This window comes from Equus quagga, chromosome 10 (assembly GCF_021613505.1).
Source record: "Equus quagga isolate Etosha38 chromosome 10, UCLA_HA_Equagga_1.0, whole genome shotgun sequence".
Classification (NCBI taxonomy): Eukaryota; Metazoa; Chordata; class Mammalia; order Perissodactyla; family Equidae; genus Equus; species Equus quagga.
The window spans coordinates 16,331,094-16,339,825 of NC_060276.1; positions in this window are offsets into that span (position 1 = coordinate 16,331,094).

Here is an 8,732-nt window from a genome sequence, read left to right on the forward strand (position 1 = left end):
TGGGGGAGGTTGATGGCGGTAAGAAAAGGTGTTCAAGGAGTAGAAGTATACAAGAATACGCACACGAGAACTAGCACTTCCCTCCCCATCCTCTCTTCAGAAGCTTACAGATTATTAAACACTAAACCACATATAAATAACTTATCAGGGTCCGGCCCATGGCCGAGTGGTTAAGTTGGCATGCTCTGCTTCAGCGGCCCAGGGTTCACCAGCTCAGCTCCTGGGTGCAGACCTACGCACAGCACATCAAGCCATGCTGCAGCGGCGTCCCACATAGAAGAGCTAGAATGACCTACAACCAGAATATACAGCTGTGTACCAGGGCTTTGGAGAGGAAAGGAAGGAAAAAAAGAGGAAGATTGGCAACAGATGTTAGCTCAGGGCCAATCTTCCTCACCAAAAACAAAGAATAACAATAACTTAGCAAACTATCAGTACTAGACACATTAGACCTGGGCTACCATGTTCAAGTTGTGCACTTCACAACTGCAAGGGGCAATATTCATGGAGACACGCCCTGGGGTTGTGTAATGCCCCAGCCTTGGAGAAGACTCAAGACCTACATGGTAATAATAATCATTACCATGTGCCAGACACATTACATATGTGATCTCATTTAATCCTCACGACAGCTCTGCAAGATAAAAATAATTTTCTCTGTTTTATAGATGAGGAAACTGAGGCTCAGAGAAATGGAGGCCATAGAGTTAGTAAGTAACCTCCCTGGGATTCAAACCCAGGTTTGTCTAACTCCAAAGTCCACTTTCCCATCTATACGCAACTCTCCCCACCCCCCTACCCCCACCGAGGGAGGGTTGGAAGATCCAGGAAGACTTCCCGTAGAGGTGGGCAATGACCCCACTCTTAGAAGATGAGGAGGATTTGGCTAGGCAGAGAAGAGGAAGCAGAGCATTCTTCATGAGAATCAGCACTGGGACACGGTAGAGAAGAAGGTGTTGGAGGGAGGACACTCAGGGGTTATTGCTCGAACCTAGGTGGGAGGAGATGAGGAGAGCACACGGGGGAAGCAGCTGAAGTGTAGGGAGAGATGAAAACGAGAAGGATTTTAAGTGAAGAAGAACAAGACTTCATTCATTTGAGCCTGAAAAACAGTTAAATATCTATATAAGCCCCATTCCTAAGTAAGAGAGAAATTGAGTAGGGCAGGCAAATTTAGAGCGTGGAAAACTCCAGGCCTTGGAGCAGAGAGGACAGCCTTCTTGGAGGGCATAAGACTTGAGCTAAGTTCTGATCTGTCTGACTGGATATATATGAAAAAGAAGAGATTGAATCAAAGAAGATGTCACTATTTAGAGCTCTAGAAGCTTAGAAGACATAGTAAGCTCTGGATTTAAGTAAAGAAATCAGAGTGAGGATAAAGGATAGGGGTGAAGATGAGTCCAGGTTGGACATGTTGAGTTTGAGATGATAGTGACATCCGAGTGGCTATGTCTAAGAATTAGCTCAAGAAATAGAGCTTATATGAGCTGGAGCCCAAGTAAGGGGTGTAAGGGGTAGTTGCTGGTAGCTAAAGCCTTGGAGAGACCACATGAAAACAGGCAATTAGGACCACAGAATCAGAATTCCCTAACATTCGATCCTTAAGAGACAGTTAGGAAAAGATGAAGAGACATCAAAGGGGACAGAAGAGAAATGATCAAGAGATGGAAGGAGAAGTATGACTCACGGAATTCTAGGGAGGAAAGCTGAGTATATTTTCCAGCGCAACAGAGAAGTCAAGATGGAGTAAGCCTAGGCATCATGGAATTGGGAGCCTTTGAACTAGACCTTAAATGAGAGATGGAATTTCATCAGGTGAAGATGAAGGTAAAGGGCATTCTAGGCAAAGGAAACAGCAAGAACAGAGACACAAAGCAACAGTACGGGCAAGAATCATATTTTGCCTAGGTAAGTGTCTCAGGATAATTAGGCATAATTTTTCGAAATTCAGGAGTAATCTGCACTTGTTGGCTTGGACATGTCATTACTCGGTAAAGGTACTTCAACCATTTCAGTAGCACATTCGATCTTCTCCACTTGATTGTGTGCTTCTTGGGCATGGGAGACCCTCTCCTATGTGTGTGTTTGTTTATTTCTTTGGCCTTTCTTGTCCACAGGACTTGGTGGAGGTACTCTGTAGGTGTTCAGTCCAGTTGACTGACTGATTGGTACTGAAAAAGGGCCTAGGCATTCACAAGTGTAGGAACCATTCAAAAGATGGGAAGATAAAAATGCCTTAAGAAAGGCATTGGCTAATTTTGAATCGGCTAATTTATTTACCTTTTGAAATGCCACTCTAAAAGAGTATTTTCCTCCTTTATTGTGGTAATATTTATTCCATTTTTAAGGTGATGTGATTTATAAAAATCTACCAAATATTGTTAATCATATTTGTGATAATAATATGAAATGCTTTATTGCCATCAAAAAAAAAATGAACATTTTCAGGGGCCAGCCCCGTGGCCAAGTGGTTAAGTTCACGCGCTCCACTTCAGCGGCCCAGGGTTTCACCAGTGCAGATCCTGGGTGTGGACACAGCACTGCTCATCAAGCCATGCTGAGGCAGCATCCCACATAGCAGAGCCAGAAGGACCTACAAGTAGAATATACAACTATGTACTCGGGGGCTTTGGGGAGAAGAAGAAGAAAAAAAAAGGATTGAGAACAGATGTTAGCTCAGGACCAATCTTAAAAAAATAAAAAGAAAAAAGAAATGAGCATTTTCACCTTTCTTTCAACCTCTGGGAAAGTCAAAAATGCCTAAAACCATTTGTTATGAAAATTGCTTGTCAAATATCTGAAAACTAGAGCCATAATGAGATTTTTCACCCATAAATGGAGGCTCAAAGTAACATTTAAATTTTTCTTCCTATAACCTGAAAACAGCAAACCAGATTTTTCTTTAAACTGTGTAAAGTATATGTAAATGTTCAAGGCAAGAAGTCTTTTATCCCTAATTTTAACTAATAGTCCATTTTGGAGATGCTTATAAGTACCTCCATCCCTCCACCCCTCCACCAATAATGAGGGCCTGGTAGCATTAAACTAAATACAGTGCTGTTCACACACATGCACATGTGTACACATGCACACACACACACACACACACACACACACACACACACACACACCATGTTTATGAGAAATACTTATCAAGGGCTGGCCCCATGGCCGAGTGATTAAGTTCGCATGCTCTGCTTCAGTGGCCTGGGGTTCGCAGAGTTGGATCCTGGATGCAAACCTATACACCACTCAACAAGCCATGCTGTGGGGGCGTCCCACATAGAAGAACTAGAATGACCTACAACTAGGATATACAGCTATGTACTGGGGCTTTGGGAGAAAAACAAAAAAGAGGAAGATTGGCAACAGATGTTAGCTCAGGGCCAATCTTCCTCACCAAAAAACATACCTTAAAAAAAAAACAAACAGGGGCCAGCCCCATGGCTGAGTGGTTAAGTTCACGTGCTCTGCTTCAGCGGCCCAGGGTTTCGCCAGTTCGGATCCTGGGCGCGGACATGGCACCACTCATCAGCCCATGCCGAGGCGGCATCGCACAAGCCACAACTAGAAGGACCCACAATTAAAAATATACAACTATGTACCAGGAGGCTTTGGGGAGAAAAAGGGAAAATAAAATCTTTAACAAACAAACAAAAAAGAAATACCTTATCAAAGGACAAGTGTTTATTATAAAGAGAAGACTAATTTTTACAGAAACATCCTTTAATTATTTTTTCCTTTTTCTTTAATTCAGTGTTAATCCTTATGATTGATCTCTATGACATCCTGTTTAAACTGTAATTATAGTTGTTTATTCCCAAAAAAGAGAAAAAAGGGGGAGGAAGGCAGAGAGAGAGAGAGAACGAGCGAGAGAGAGAAACTTTCAGTCTCGTGATTTTCTACAACTTTTTCAGAAGAAAACAAATGATTTGGTCAGATTTCAGCTTATAAACTTGCATTGGTTGTATACAAGACCTTCTGCATTAGTTATCTATTGCTGAACAACAAATTACCCCAAAACAACAAACATTTATGATCTCTACTTTCTCTGTGTCGGGAATCTGGGCACTTAGATGGGGGCCTCTGGCTCAGGGTCTGTGGAGGTGCAGTCAAGCTGCTGCTGTGGCTGCAGTCATCTCAAGGCTCACCTGGACTTAGAGAATCTGCTTCCAGACTCACTCAAGCGGCTGTTGGCAGGAGGCCTCAGTTCCTCTCTGTGGGCCTGTCCATGGGCTGTGTGTCCTCATGATATGAAAGATGATGATGATGGTGATCATAACAGAAAGAGAAGGAGAGTGGGGGAGGGGAAGAGATGGGAAGGGAGAGAGCCTAAGTTAGAAGCCACAGGCCTTTTGAAACCCAATCTCGGAAGTGACATCTCATCACTTCTACCATATTCTGTTTATGAGAAGCAAGTCTCTAGGTCCCGCATCCACACAAGGAGAGGGGATTACTCAAGGGTGGGGATGCTAGAAAGCAGGAGTCATTGGGGCCCAGTGCCTACCACACCTTCAATCTGATCATACTGGCCAACCCCACAAATTCAACATTCTTCAATTTATTTAGGTGCATACAATTAATGGCAGGACAGAGACTGGGTGGAAAAATACCTGATATGCCACTGCCGTCCCCTTGCCTCAGTCAGTTCTAGCGTCCTTCCCCAGGGAAAACAAGTCCTACAAGTGACGAGTTACAGGACGGACCGATTGACTGGTGACAAGCATTCCAGAGGAAGCTTCCATTTATTTTTATAAGAGGACATTGATGAAGACATTTAAAGCCAAAGGAAAAAAGTGTAAAAGGTAGAGCAAATAACGTAAACGATGATACTAGATAGAAGTTCTAATGCTGTGTCTAATGTGACCCATATTACTGATAATATATGCTCTTTCAGCAGTCCTCTAATGGAGCTTAATTCAGATCAGGCCAACAACCTTCTAATGAAATTCAGAGCGAGGGTGGGGAGGTGGGGGAATCTGTGTTGATAGATAGATTGATAGGTAGATAGGTGGATGATAGATGATAGACGTGTGTATATATAGGCATGCATTATATATATATATATATATATAATATATATATGCCATTATTGTCCAGCTTCTAAGGACAAGAGGCAGGGGCCTTTACTTACTGATTTATATATGAATATTAAATGAGCACAGTGCTCCCCATCGCCTCCTACAGTACTTCTGTTTCTTGCTTTGTTCCTATCCAATTTGCGACCATCTGACTTGGCCATTGTGAAGGTCCCATAACTTACCTGAAGGGTGATGCATGAAACCAAAGCAGCTCGCAGAATCCTTAAACAGCAGTAGCCCGGAGGGGCTGACTGGGCAGGAGCAGGCGGTGGGACTGCTGGAGGGTTCATAACCAGGTTTCCCCAAAGTGAAGCGGAAGTGAAGCAACAGGCTGGCCCTTCCCTACATGGATGGCTTTGTCAAGAGTCATTTGTAGATGTTCTCTGACAGGCAGTGGGGAACTGCTCTGAGTCAGAGAAGTAAATGCTAATACCAGTTTTCAAACCTAAAGGAACGTCAAAGAAGCCTTGCCAGCTGTCTAGAAACATACCGTTGGAAGGCATTTGAATTCTACAGTTCCTAGGAGGAAATATTTAAATTGCCCAAGTTATTTTCAAGGTTATTTTAACTTTGTCACACACACCCTATTATATAAACACCATGCTAATGTAAATTACTCACCTTTTAAAGTTACTTCAAAATTTTTGACTCGTAGCCAAATACTTATTTCTATCAAGAATTCTTTTAAGTTGTAAGTCGACAACTTAAACACACACACATCTTTAAAAGGAAAGTTTATTTTCCAAGTAAGGCCCATAGAATATTTATTCTGTTTTCTAAGCTGCATTTACATGACAAAGTACTAAAAGAAAGCCAGCGTGGGGAGAGAAGGGACAAGTCCGAAAGCAACAGAGAGACTGGTTTCTTCCGGGTTAGAGAAACCCCAGCCCTCCCACTACCAAGCGTGGGTCAACTTAGGAACAAAATGACCCAAAAGTAAGCTTCAATGTCATTGCCACACCAACTCCCTGGAATAATTTACAGTCTGCAATCAAGGGCTGGCTTGAAACTAATGATCTCCTCAAAAATCTGGCTTTTTATGATCCAAACTACAAATTGATTCTCCTTTTCATTTCATATTTCATCTGCTTAATTTTTGCTCCGCTGACGTGGAGAAATCACACTCTTCTGAGTATATTCAGATGCACCGAAGCTCTAAATATGTTGTGATATTTGGGTTACAGCAACTATGGGGAATATTTGTTACCCAAGTTACTTTCAATGTTGTTTTAACTTCATGAAAATATTTAATGACAATTTTTTTAAGCTGCCCATGAAAAATAACATTCTCCAGTTTGAAGCTCTGCCACCCCCCAGAAACGGTTAGCCTCAGTCCAGAGGGTGTGTATTTTTATTCCTCTATTCCATCAAATCAGCACATGATGTTAAGTTTCTGGATTCTTTGGATGAACTTTTTTGCCTATTTACTGGTATTTTAAAACATATTTTTATGACTAATTTAACAGGAAATCGATGAACTTTAAAAAGCCAGTCAAGTCCTAGTTGGGGGATAGCTTGGGGGGTGCATGTGCAGGTGTGAGAGAGAGGGAGGAAGGGGGGCAGAGAGGGTAGAGGAGGAACAGCTACCGAAAAAAAAGGCTAGCACATTGTGTCATACACAGTAGCGTACAATAGGTAGTATTTTTCCATCCTTTGTCTTGTCTAGTAAGCAAACTGACTCCTGCAGCAGGGAGAACAGGCTATTCCGATCCTTCAGATCTTCGTAGGTTTATCATAGTGCATAGAGTTACCATGTAAGCCAAGTGAATCTGTTGCAAACACTGTTTTCATTACATCACGCCCTTCTGAAGGCCCTTTAAAGGCTCCACACCATCCTGCCACTAAAGTCAAAACTCCTCTGCCTGCTTCCACGGCCCCAGAATCTATTTGTCCGAGATTAGATGGACCTTCTTTGTCCAGCTCAATCTCCAACTAATTCCCCGGACAGAGGTATCCCCTGTCCAGCCAGGTCTATCTCCTTTCAGCTCTTGTCTACCTCCAGGTCTCTAGACACACTGTTTCCCCCTTGCCATGCAAGTTCCACGTTCCCCTCAAGGGCTGGCTTGAAACTAAAAAGTATAAAATGACAGTGATAGTTTCTCAGGAGAGGGTTTACAGCACTGAGTAGGTAATTTAAAGGCAAATTAATTCCACATTATTAAAGGGGATGTGTTTCAAATGTCAGTCCCAGACCGACTTCCGTTAAACCACCGTTATCTCCGACTTAGACCACCCACTCCGAGTTTGGTGCGCCAAGGGCACCAAAGGGCGCCTAAGGCAACTCTTGAGGATATTGGCCAGAATCTTCCCACTAACACAACACCTTCTTCTCACTCCCTCCATTTCCTCTCTTTCCTTCTCAGGGACACATTTATTTGACAAATATGGATACCAACTGATGCAAGCTATTGTGCAAAGTGCTGAGAGGACACCCATAGACAGACATGTCCGTACCCTGTAGGAGCTTACTGTCTACTAGGAAGAGACTCTGAATAACCACCCTTATCAAAGTGTTGTGATGGGCAGGACAGAGGCAGTTAACTCCAACTCTGAGGTCATCTGAGAAGGCTTCAAGGAGGAGGTGGCGTATGAGCTGGGCCTTGAGGATGAGGAAATGGGAGGAACAAACATCCCCTGCACAGAAGCATGAAGAAGGTGTGGCTGGAGGGGCAGATGGGAGCCAGGTTGGAGGGCGGTTTGAATGCCATATTCAAGAGTTCAGCTTTCAGTCGTGCGATTTTTGTGCCTAGGATTAAAATGATCAGAAATGTGTTTTCTGAGTGCACTCAGAGGACGACTGGGAGAGGAGCAAAACTCAGCTGGGAGATCAATGCGGCGCCGGAGAAGGGTACCTTGACGACCCAGTTGTGGCAAATGGAGTGTTTGAACAGAAGACAGATAATAGGAATGGAGAGGCAAGACTTAGTTTTCTTGTTCTTCTTTCTACTTTTTGCTTCCTCTCTTTTGATCTCGCCCTCACTCTCCACCTCACTCTTGTTTTCACTGTCCCCGCCTGTGGCCTCCGCATTTCCTGGGTACTCTAAGCTAAAGAAGCTGCTGAGCCCCAGGTTTCGGGCAAATGCTAAAATTGAAAACTGGGTCCACATCTCCACCTCCCTTTCCTCCCGATGGATGGGGCTCACTCTGGTCATTAGCTACTGCAAAATCCCACCTGGTTTTAGACCCAAGAATTGTCTTAAGAGACATGAGGTAAAAGAAACAACGTTTTCCACCAGTCCTAGAAACTCTACCTATTAAGTTTCAGTTGTAAAAATGCAAACGGTTATGTTATGGGGACAAGAAGGAGAGCTGCAAGCGAGTTCTGGATAGTTCAGTGTTCACAGCTTTAATGTAAATGCTTCACTCACACATATTGACTTTCCCTCCTTCCCTATTTCAACAAAGTGTTTCACGGTTTGGAAAACACATCGTGTTTTTAAACAAAGACAGCACCCCTCAGCACCCTTCAATCTCCTACGCCCGCCTCCCCCCTCCACCAGCAAGATATTCGTTGTCCCCAGGAGCGTTTTCCCTTTACATAGCAAGATCCTAAAAGTGATGTCATTCAGGCTTGGCAGAGCTCTGTGCATTTTACAGGACCTCCTCGGAGCTGGTCACTTTGGAGTTTGTTTTTTTTTTTTAATTTTTGAT